Here is a 12,638-nt window from a genome sequence, read left to right as displayed (position 1 = left end):
ACTTTGTTTCATAGATATTGACACTATTCCATTACATGCAAAAATTTTAAAATTGTTATATCTGATAGATTGATCTTTCATTACAAATATCCATTTTTACCTTTCTTTAAAAAATAATTTTAATGTTTATTCATTTTTGAGAGACAGAATGGGGAGGGGCAGAAAGAGAAGGAGACACAGAATCTGAAGCAGGCTCTAGGCTCTGAGTTGTTAGCACAGAGCCTGACATGGAGCTCAAACCCACCAACCATGGGATCAGGACCTGAGCTGAAATCAGACTCTAACTAAGTGAGCCACCCAGGTACCCCTCTATTTTCATCTTTAATTCTTATTATTTTAATTAGTCAAATTAGTCTAGGCACAGCTTTGTCAATTTTTGCAAATTTTTCAGTTTTGTTGAAACTTTGTGTATTCATACACTGGAATTTTTATCTCTTGAGGAAGCAAATATGTTTCCTTTTATCCAACTTGACAACTGTTTTTATTTATTTTTTAAAGTTTATCTACTATTTATTTTGAGAGAAAGAGAGGGAGATAGAGAATCCCAAGTAGGCCCTGCACTGTTAGTGCAGAGCTCAACATGGGGCCATATCTCACAAAGTGAGATCATGACCTGAGCTGAAATCAAGAGCTGGTTGCTTAACTGGCTGAGCTACCCATGCACCCCAGTTGTTATTTTTAAGATGGAGCATTGGGGCACATGGATGGCTCAAGTCAGTTAAGCATCCAGCTTTGGCTCAGGTCATGATCTCACGGTGTGTGAGTTTCAGCCTCAAGTTAGGCTCTCTTCTGTCAGCACAGAGCCCGCTTCAGATCCTGTCCTCACTCTCTCTGCCCTTCCTCCCCCCACTCACACGCTCTTTCTCAGAAATAAAATAACCCTTGAAAAAAATAAAATGGAATGCTTATTCCATATTTACTTTACTTCAGCTTAAATTTATCTTAATATTTGTTTCCTATTTATCTCTACTTTGACTTCTTTTCTTCCTTACAGTTTTATCTTATTTTTTTGTTTTTATTATGGTCCCTTTTTTAGTTTACTAGTTATGTATTCTTTTACTATTCTTTTAGTGGTTATGGTGAAATTACAACGTATGTCCTTGATCTGTCAAAGTTTTACAAAACTAGCAATCTATCACATTCCAGAAAATGCAGGGATAATAGAATAATTCATTTCACCTAGTTACTCACCAGATTTGTGCTATTATTGCATGCAATACAAGATACTATTACTGTATTATAGACTCTACGTTAGTTTTGTTTTTACTACATGTTTACCCTCTCCTTTGTTCTTTATTCCTTTTTGCAGAACTTTGTAGTCATTGGGAATAATTCATCCTGTGTTTGAAGAATACAGTTTAATACTTTAGTATGAATTTGGTGATTGAAAGCTCTGAATTTCTTGTCTGAAAATTTCTCCCTCTCTCTTTCACTTTCTCTATTCTGCTGATAGAGAATTCTAGGTTGTCCAGTATCATTCTCTACTTCAAAGATATTATTCCATTGTCTTTTGGCTGCCATTATTTCTGTGGAGAAATCAACATTAATCTTATTTTTAATCCTGTTCAGATGATATGTTCTTTTGTTTCTTGGCAGCTTTTAAAATATTTATATGTCTTTAATGTTTAGTGTTCTTCCTATGATGAACTTATGCATGTTTTTAATTACTTTTCTACTTAGAGGTCTACTTAAGATTAATAGCACTTATGGAATCTGTAGATTAGTATCTTTTGTCAGTTTTGAAAAGTTATCAGTCACTGTCTCTTCAAATATTTATTCTGCCCTCTTCTCTTTCTGGAGCACTAAAGGAGTCATCATGATGACTTTCCTCTGTGGTTCATGTGCCTCTTAGGCTCCCTTTCCTATTTTCCAGCCTTTGTCTCTCCATACTTGAGCCTAGAGCCTAGATTTTTGTCAATCCTATCTTCCAATTAAACTCAATTAGTTTCAGTTTTTATATTTTCTTAGTTATAGGCTATTTTTAAATTTTGTCTTTTTTTAATTCTCCACTTGTAATTCCTTGAAAATATTAAACATATTTTTGTGTTTTTATTAAGTATGTGCCTTCTAATTTCACTATCTGTATTTCTTTTGGGTTTAGTTCTAATATTTACAGTCCCTTGGCTTTTGATCAATTTTATGTACTTGTAAACCTCATGGTTTTTGACTAAGGGCTGAATTTTGCAGGTCAAAAACTGTGAAGATAATATGAAGTTCTGTATGATGTTATTTTCCTTCAGAAATAATTTATTTTGCTTCCGGTAAGGAGCTAGGCTGGAGCAAGTCTTCTGAACTAGGTTTGCGATGATGGAAAGATGGGCATCAATCCTTCTGAGAGCTATTCTATTTGTTATTCATCATAAATTACAGGGTGTATCCCATGAGAATCTCATTTTGAAATAGCAATTTTCTCCATGATTTCTGGTTTTCTTTCTTTTTCCTTCTAGCTCCACAGACTAATGAAAATGATGCTTGGTTTTTCATTTTTTTATAACAAAATTTTAATTTTTATTTATTTTTGAGACACACACACACACACAATCTGAAGCAGCTTCCAGGTCTGAGCTGTTAGCATAGAGCCGGACATTGGGCTCAAACTCACAAGCTGTGAGATCATGACCTGAGTCGAAGTCAAATGCTTAATTGACTGAGCCATCCAGGTGCCCCCAGCTTTTCACGTTTTATTAAGTATCCTTTTTAAATAATCTGCCATCACCTAGCAGGTAAGGGATATCCTAAGTGGCTAAATACTTCTCTCAGAATCCCTATTTTTAGAGACTATGGCCTGAAAAATTCCCACTTCCTTGATAGTTTTCCAGTAACTTAAATCATATGTTTTATACATTTTGGACAGATTCTGTAGAAAAGTTGGTCCTAATCAACCCAGTTATCCATTTCTGACAGCATCAACTAACATATATAAAATCTGAAGTAAAATAATAAGACAAAAACCTATGAATCCACCACTTAAAATATTACAGATGTAATTAAACCTACCTCTGTCCTATGTTGCCTTTCCAATCACCCAGAAATAACCACAACCCTGAACTCCCTTGTTTAAGAATTACTTTAGTTTATGTATTTGTACCTCTAAGCAATGTATTGCTTAGTTTTGCTTCTTTTAAACTTTATGAAAATGTATACTTTATGTAGTCTTTCAAGATTTGCCTTTTTCCTTCACTATGATAGTTTTAAGATTTATCAATGTTCTTGTGAGTAGCTATAATTCTTTTATTCTTTCTACTTTATTTATTCTTCATTTATTACTTTATTTATTCGACTTTCTATGTTACTTTTAAATTATATAATTATATATGTGTTATGTATTATATATCTAATATATTTATATACTATACAGTTAATACATTTAAGATATCTATACATTTAATATTTATATATTATATATAATTATGTTTTAAAACTATATATTTTTATTTATTATCTATTATATTTATATTTTATCTTTACTACTTTATTATTCTTTCTGCCTTCTAGATTATATATATTCTATTTATTTTTTTCAGTGGACATTTGTAGTTTGTATCATTTCCTTTTAAAAAACAAACAGGCTTTTACATATTCTTATACATGTCTCATACTGTCAATTGTCATAAGATTCTGTAAGGTACATAAGTAGGAATGGGAAATTTGTGTAAGAGCACATGCATATTTGCAACTTTTTAAGATCATACCTGGTTGTTTTTCCACAGTTAGTGTATCATTTCACTCACCAACAATTGCTTATGAGTTTTCTTTGATTTTATCTTCACTAATACTTGAAAATTTTACTTTTAAACTTTTGCCAATCTATTTGCCAATATGTCGTGTATAAAAATGTAATTACTATGGTCTCAATTTACGTTCCCTTGGTTAGTAATGAGGTTGAGCAGCTAACTAGGTACTGGTTTACCATTCATGTTTCCTCTGTGAAATGCCTCTTCATGGATATTTTTACCCATTTTACTTAAAAATTGATTTCTAAGAGTTCTATGGATTTGGGATACTAATCCTTTATTAGTTACATGTGTTATAAATATCTTTTTCCAGATTATGAGTTCTTTCCCTCTTTGGTGTATCTTAATGAAAAAAAAATTGTTAATAATTGCAATCGATTACCACCCCCTCAAATAAATAATTGGGCAAAATTAGACTTTAATAGTTGTTGCAGTAGGAAAAACAAATGCTTTCTTTATTAAAGTGTATTTGAAGTAAGATTTAAAATAAAAATTAATTTTAAGTTCATATTTACCATCAATAAAAATAATTACCTAGGTCTTTGACTTAAAAAATGGTAGTTTACTGTGATCTTCCATATTTTGAAACTGCGAACAAAATATGTGTATAATTTCAAAAACCTTTATAGACTGCAAAGAATTATACCCAGAATTTTGACATTAAAGTGGGTTATAATTGAGACAGAGTAAGAGCAATATGTAGAAGGAGACTGTATCGTCTCCAAAAAAAAAATCTTGACATTATAGTGTTAAAAAAATTAGCAATCAGAATCCACTTCTCCTGGCTTAAAAAATGTACTTTGTAGAGGCACCTGGGAAGTTCAGTCAGGTGAGTGTCCAACTTTTGATTTCTACTCCGGTCATGATCCCATGGTTGTGAGATCAAGCCCCATGTCAGATTCTGCACTGGGTATGGAGTCTGCTTAAGATTCTCTCTGCCCCCCTTCCCTCACATGTACTCTCTCTCGAAAAAAATTTTTTAATTGTACTTTTTGCCATTTTTCTATTGAGCATACCAGTCCAGAAGTCTTTTGGCAGTTTCCTTGCAACATGAAATTTTATCCAGTCACAATAAGAAACACCAAAAGATCTGTGTGTTTCTCTATATATGATGAAATTTTAATAAATTTGATGGCAGTGCTAATAATATGAAACAGAAAATTTCAAACTGTAAAACTTAAATTACTGTTAGTTGAAGTTCATACTTCTGTTGTGAAAGACTGAAAAGATTTAAAAACGAATTGCACTGATTTTTATTTTTCTATTTATGTGAAATTATTCACAAAGGTTTTTTTTTTTCTTCTATGGACTTATAAGTTGACACTTGCCACCCTTGGGTTAGAGCAATTCCAGCCTCCTCAGCACTATGACTGACTTGCCTTCCATCAAGAAGTCACTAGTATATATGTGTATCTCAAGGGTCCTTTTCTCTGGAGAGATTCAGCCTTAAATTGGACGAGTCCTTCATGCATTCAGTCAGTCACTCAAATATTTACTGAGGGGAGGCTAGGTGGCTAAGTAGGTCAAGCATCCAACTTTGGCTCAGATTATGATCTCACAGTTCATGGCTTCAAGCCCCACATCAGGTTCTATGCTGGCAGCTCAGAGCCTGGAGCCTACTTCAGATTCTTTTGCTCTCTCTCTCTGTCTCTCCCCCACTTGTGCATGCTCTCTCTCATAAATAAACATTTAAAAATATGTTTGTTGAGAACCTAGTGCTAGGCTTCTCTTAGGTAATGAAGTTTCAGTGGTGGGCAAGATAATCACGATCCCTGCGCCCAGTAGGACTTAAATTCCAGAAAAGAGAAGTAAAAGCAATGATAAAAGAAAAATAGACTATTAAGGAAATCATCAAGCACTTCTATACCAGAATACATGGTGGGTGATCTGATGGAAAATAACTAGGTGGCCACAGAAGGACATGTGCAGAGATCAGGAATGACAGCACTACTGACAGAGAAAGCAGTGCATGGGCCCTGAATGACAGGTATTTCAGAAACAGAACAGCACTCATGCTGAAGAGAGAGATCCGTAGGAGTGAAGTCAGAAAAGCAGGCAGAGCAGGTTACGTAGGTCTTTCTAGGATAAAGAATCTAGGGAGCATTTCAGTTGTAACAGGAAAACACTGGAGAATATTAAGTGACAGATGGGCATCATGTGATTTGAATTTTTCAAGGAGTGCGCTGGTGGCAGTGCAGTGAATGTATTATAAAAGTAACATTTGGAGGGGCGCCTTTGTGGCTCAGTCAGTTGAGTGTCCAACTCTTGGTTTCCACGAGGTCATGATCTCACCTTTTGTGAGTCTGAACCCCACTGTCAGTGTGGAGCCTGCTTGGGATTCTCTCTCTCCCTCTCTCTCTGCCTGCCCCCACTCACTCTGTCTCTCTCAAAATGAATAAACTTAAAAAAAAAAGTAACATTGTAATGGGGTAAATAATTGGAAGATTTCATAGATTCACATGCATCAAACATGAAAATTCATAATGACAATAAAAACAAAACAATTTAAAATTCTTCTTGTAAGTTTCCTAAGCACTGGCTCATTATTCTGAAAAGTGGTAAACAAAGAATAAAGATCCAACATTCATCTTATCTTTCTTACATAAAGTGGTTTTCAGGATAGTAAGATAGTTACTGAGGGAAAGTTCTTTACAAGAGGTTTCTGCCAATACATACAGATGAAAAGGCAAATTTTTTAAAATTGCTTTTTGTAACCAACAGTGAAATAATGGATCTAGGCAGTGGCCATCCCTGGTTCCTAGAATATTTAAGCAAAAAGTTATCTGGTACAAAAAAACCCACATTGTTTGATAGGTTGTTTCTTCTCAAAAATTAAGTCAAATTGTAGTAAATTTCAAGCTAAGAAAAAAAAAGAAAAAGAAAGATGGATTCATCTAGGAAAAAAGTTATTTGGGAACTGCATAATGAGTGGACCAATCTGTTATCACTGGAGCCCCACAGATTAATCTCATTACCATTTCAAGTGGGACAACCAGACATTAGATAGTCCTCATATGATGCAATTGAAAGTACATAGCACATCACCAGTAAAGTTATTTTTGCCAAACTAAACTGGACGTGAATATAATCAAATCTCTAGATCTAACTAACAATCTTAGGGGGAAAAAAACATGAAGAGATAAATACGTTTAAAACTATGAAGATTCAATCAGCCAATCCAGAATGAGACTAACACTATAGGACCAATAAACTTATTTAACAAATGGAGGATATAAAAGAAGATATTTTAGATTAAAAGTGACCTAAGGATCATATGCAAAGTGCAGACCTTATGTGAAGATGTATTAAAACAGAACAACCATAAGAAGAGATTTTGGACACAACCTAGGAAATTTAAAAGTGGGTTGAACACTGATGTAATAGAATTACTGGTATTTTCGTTAGGTGTATGGTGGTTACAGTTATGCCAAAAACATAAGTCACTTTCTGCTACTGATACATACTGTAATATTTACCGTGAAACTAATGTCTGTGCTTTCTTTTACAACACTTCATTGATTAGGGAGGAGAAAGTGAAGGCAACAGATGAAACGAGACTAGAAGGATATTAATTACTGAAACTAGATGAAGTTTTCATGCGGATTGATTATAATGTTCTCCCTAGTTCTGTGTATGTTTAAAAATTTCTCTAGGGAGGGCTGTGTGGGTGGCTCAGTCATTTAAGTGTCTGACTTTGGCTCAGACCATGATCTCCTGGTTCATGAGTTCCAGCCCGATGCCAGGCTCTGTGCTGACAGCTTGGAGCCTGAAGCCTGCTTCGGATTCTGTGTCTTCTCTACGCACCTCCACTGCTCGCTCGCTCTCTCTCAAAAATGAATAAACATTAAAAAAAAATTTCTCTAGTGATAAGACATAAAAAAGTAATGTCCACTCATGGAATAAGGGGAAAAGGTCAGTGCAGTAGTGGTTGAGGTAAGGGATGAGAGCAGATTGGACCTGAGTAGACTTTGAAATGGAAATGTGGATGGATTCTGAATACATGGGAGAGACAGAGTAAGTAAAGCTTATTGGTTGAATTTGAGGTGAGAAAAAATTTTAAAAATGGTACCTGGATTTTTAGTTTGAGTAAATCAGGAGAATGATGTTGGTGCTTTGAGTTGGGGAAAGCAGGGAGAGGAACAGGTTGGAGTCAAAGTCAACAGTCCTGTTTTGATCTTGTTAGATTTAAGACACTTATTAGACATCTTAATGAAAACTGTAAGTAGAAGTTGGCTGTTCTAATCTAATTCCAGGGTTATACCAGGGGTAGTGGTAAAACTCTGAAAGTCAGGGCACAGTTGGCATTTAACATCACAAAAGTAGATAAGACTATCTAGGGAGAAACTGTAGCTAGAAAAGAAAGGAATTGCAAGGCTGAATTTGGGAAATACCAACATTCAGAGTTCAAGCAGAAGTACTGAATCAACAAGGAAACAGAGCCCAAGAAAGACTGCATCAGAGAAACATGAAGAAACTTCAGAAAGGATAGAGTGACCAGTAATATTAACTGCTCCTGAGAAGTCAAATAAGAAGCATGGAAAAATGACTACCAGATTTGGTAATACGAAGATCCATTTTGGATGTGAGAAGCAGGACAGGAAGTGAAAGAAAAGGCAGATTTGGAATAACAGGACAATGAAAGGTTCCTTGTGTAATGATTATCACAATCAAGCTAGTGAACATATTCATGATTTCACATATTCATCATTTGGGTATGTTTAGTGAGGACACTCAAGATCTACTCTTTTAGCAAATCTTTTATACAATACTGTTAACAATAGTTACCATAGTGTACATTAGATATGTTGAACTTTTTCATCATTAACTGAAAGTTTGTATCCTATAACCCCCATCACCCCAAATACCACACTACATGCCTTAAATACATATGGTTTATAGTCAATAATACCTCATAGATTGAGGCTCTGGTTATTACATGCATGGCCAGGTCACGCAGAACCACATCTCAAAACATCTAGGTCAACTTCTCAGAACATAACCATAGCTGTTCCATTCATTTATAAGAAAGGAAATGTCATCATTGTATGGCAAAGGATTCAGCTACAAGTGACAGCAAAATCGCCATAGCAATGTAAAAATTAAAATGAGGAAGTAGGTGAATGTGTGTGGCACCATTCATAGTGGGAATAAATGTATAAAGAATAAATGTAAAATTAAGATAAAATTTCACATGATTATACTTAATCTCAGTAAGTCTGTTGTAATATTTTTAGAATGGAACTAAGAAGATTAACTTTGTAAGGCTTCTCAACAGATGACATTTATGAAATGAAAATATCTTACGTGAGATATTATAAACTATTTACACTTGTGACAGTCTTTCAAGTATACAATGTCCAGTGAGTCACAGAAACTTCATTAGACAATATCTTATTTAGTAGCACACATTAGGGAATCAGATACTTTTTTTTGTTTTTAATTTTTTAACGTTTTATTTATTTCTGAGAGAGAGAGACAGCGTTGAGCAGGGGAGGGTCAGAGAGAGAGAGAGACAGAGAATCTGAAACAAGCTCCAGGCTCTGAGCCAGCTGTCAGCACAGAGCCCGATGCGGAGCTCAAACCCACGAACCGGGAGATCATGACCTGAGCTGAAGCTGGCCGTCCAACCGACTGAGCCACCCAGGCGCACCGAGAAACAGATACTTCTAACAGCAACACAAATTCACTTTCCTTGAGCTCATGGTTTCTATCAAATGAGCTAAGTGATGTAAAAAAAATATCAAATTTAATCAAAGCAGCTCAAGTAGAAAATTCTTCTTCCCTAGATTTTGAGATATGGCTTGCAAATGATACATGTTCATTCAAAGTGTCACTTCTTGGGGCGCCTGGGTGGCTTAGTCGGTTAAGCGTCCGACTTTCGCTTGGGTCATGATCTCGCGGTTCGTGGGTTCGAGCCCCGCGTCGGGCTCTGTGCTGACTGCCAGCTCAGAGCCTGGAGCCTGTTTCAGTCTGTGACTCCCTCTCTCTCTGACCCTCCCCTGCTCACGCTGTCTCTCTCTCTCCTAGAAATAAATAAAACATTTAAAAAAACAAAAACAAAAACAAAGTGTCACTTCTTGCAAGAAGGATAGATGGTTTAGAATAGGTGGTCCTGTTGACTTCTTATATAATCCAACTCAAATCATAGGAGTAATATTCATTTTTCCTCCTTTTTTAATAAAAAAATTTTTACTGTGTCAACATGCAAAAATAGAAATGAGGGGAGAGAGAGAAAGAGAGAGGGAGAGAGAGAGAAAGAGAGAGAACATGCAAGCATGAATATGTATCTGGGGACAAAACAAAACAGAATGAAAGATTCCTTGAGGACCAGATTATAATCACAAATCTGGTATTACGGGGAAGAGAAGCTGTCACATATTTAATCAGAACTCTTACCCCCCAAACATTGCATGTTTAATAGCACAAAAACAGATGGAAAACACTGTGGTATAAGACCAGACTCTGAAGGTGCAAGGACTCTTTGGTATCCAGAGGCTGCTCTTTTACTCTATTGCCTTATGATGGACCTGTTCCCATCATACGCACCATCTCCACTGTTTGGAAGGTGAGACTCAAGACAGTTATTTGTTATTCTTCAAAATTGCTGGCCCTAGGGCCAAGCAGAGACCGAGTCTCTAATTCCCCTATTTTAGAGGCATGGCCAGGTCACACAGAACTAGGTCTGGAGACACCAAGTCAGCTTCTCAGAACATAATTGTAGCTGTGACATTCATTTCCTCATTAACCATGACCAGAAGCTTTCTGCAAGAAATCAATTCCTCTTTTACATGTTCACATTACAAACACTAATAAAATAGCTCCATAAACAGTTTTCCTTTCACCCTAAGAAATGGAAATAAGATGTTCAACCAGAAAAAAAGAAAGCTTTCAAGGCCTTATTAAGAGTGGTAGGGAAATATAAATCTGTGTCCCGAGGGATGCAAGCTAAACACATCCTTTAACGAAGTCAATATTTGGAAAATGTGTAAAGCAAATAACTTAGCACATCTGTTCCAAAAGTTTAAAATAAAAACTTTAGAAGATACATAATAAATTTTCTAGTGATTATACTTCTTCCAAAGAGTGCCACCAGAGACCATTTATTAGAAAAGACAAATGACATATCATTCTTGAAATGTTCTAAAAACTATAAAGTCCAGCTTTGTTCGCTTTTCCTAAAATGGAATAATCAGCAACCTCACATCATAGTTCCCATAAGCCTAGTTTACAACTGGAACACGAGCTCTCNGGGGGGGGGGGGGAAGAAAACACTTCAAATAGAAAATCACTTAAAACCTATTGTGCTATTTCTAAGGTTAGAAAGTGGCTCTGTGCAGCAGGCTTCAGCAAGTGGTGGGGCTCCTCCTCCATCCCGAGATTCTAGCTGCTCTGTTACCTGCTTCGGTAGGCAGGAGGAGATGGAAGGGAGAAAGTAACATTTTGTATATTCTGAGCCTTGGCCATAGGCAGGGTTCGGTGTTTGGGGTTTTTTTTTTAATTTTTTAAAATATTTATTTTTGAGAGAGAGACAGAGGCAGAGAGAGACAGAGAGAATCCCAAGTAGGCCCTGCACTGTCAGTAGAGAGCCTGATGCGGGGCTTGAACTTACAAACTGTGAGATCATGACCTGAGTCAAAGTAGGGCGCTTAACCGACTAAGCCACACAGAGCCCCACCCAGGGCATAATATCTTTTAATTTTGTACTATGAGACATATTTGTGATGTGTCAACTCAATGGTGGCATGAGAGGAAATGATCCAAAAAAGGACCAAGAATAAAAGACTACATGTCACATAGAAAACATCAAGATAAACTCCCCAAACAGGATGCTTTACAAAGGAATGCACATTTAGGAACTCACAGGGTTTCCCAAGTGGTTTATGGCTGATACACTGGCATCTCAATCTGATGCATAGTTTTTCCTTTTTTGTTTCTGCCTAAAAATTTTAATGACCTTGGCACACTACATTCAAAGTCCACTGCAGTTGTACATGAGACATAGGACACAGTCTTCATCTTACTGATGAAAATAAGGCCCAGACAGGTGGGGTGAGTTGCCTAATTCTATCCAACCTTCTGCACTATACCATGCTGCCCCTGCATAATCACCATTTTTTCTCTTCCTGTAGTGTTGGCCAGACCTGTGTTCAAATTTTGCACAACTATTCTCTTTCATGTTATTTAAACCAAAGGAAAAAAAATCCAAAACAAAGTTTCTCACCTGTGAAGCACTCCTCTCTTGCTATCATATGATTCTTCTCAGACATACCAAACCCATGTCTAAGATAAAAATCACTTGTGGTTAAGTTTTGAGGGTCTTGGAGAAACTTAAATAGTGATTTGAGTAGATTATTCTGTCCATATGTTCCATAAAAATTCTTCAAAATTCCAATTTAAATTCATTTACTTAAAACAAAAAGTGGTCACATAAATTTTATTAACCCTTTCAAGGAATCATTTTTTTCATATTCTTAATTTACTGGGTTATTATTTTCCATTTCACTGATTTCTGCCATAAGTTTTCTTTCCTTCTACTTACTTTAGATTTAATTTGCTCTTCTTTTTCTCATTTCCTAAAGTGTAAACTTAAAATATTGATTTTAGCTCTTTTTTTCCAATATATGTATTGCATGCTATGAATTTCCCTCTACGTGCTCTTTTTACTGTATTCCACAAATTTTGATAAGTTTTCATTTTCAGTTAGTTTAAAATATATTTTAATTACTCCTGAGATTTCTTTTTTAACCCATGCGTTATTTGAAGCATGTTGTTTAATTTCTAGGTATTTTGGGATTTTCCATTTATCCTTCTGCAGATTTCTAGTTCAACGCCATTTTGATTTGGAGGCAGACACCATACTACTTCTATTCTTTTAAATTTGTTAAGGTAGGTCTTAAGGCCCAG

This window comes from Crocuta crocuta, unplaced genomic scaffold (genome assembly GCF_008692635.1).
Source record: "Crocuta crocuta isolate KB4526 unplaced genomic scaffold, BGI_CrCroc_1.0 scaffold170, whole genome shotgun sequence".
NCBI lineage: Eukaryota > Metazoa > Chordata > Mammalia > Carnivora > Hyaenidae > Crocuta > Crocuta crocuta.
The sequence above is the reverse complement of the archived record's forward strand: the minus strand, read 5'-3'. Positions refer to the sequence as shown.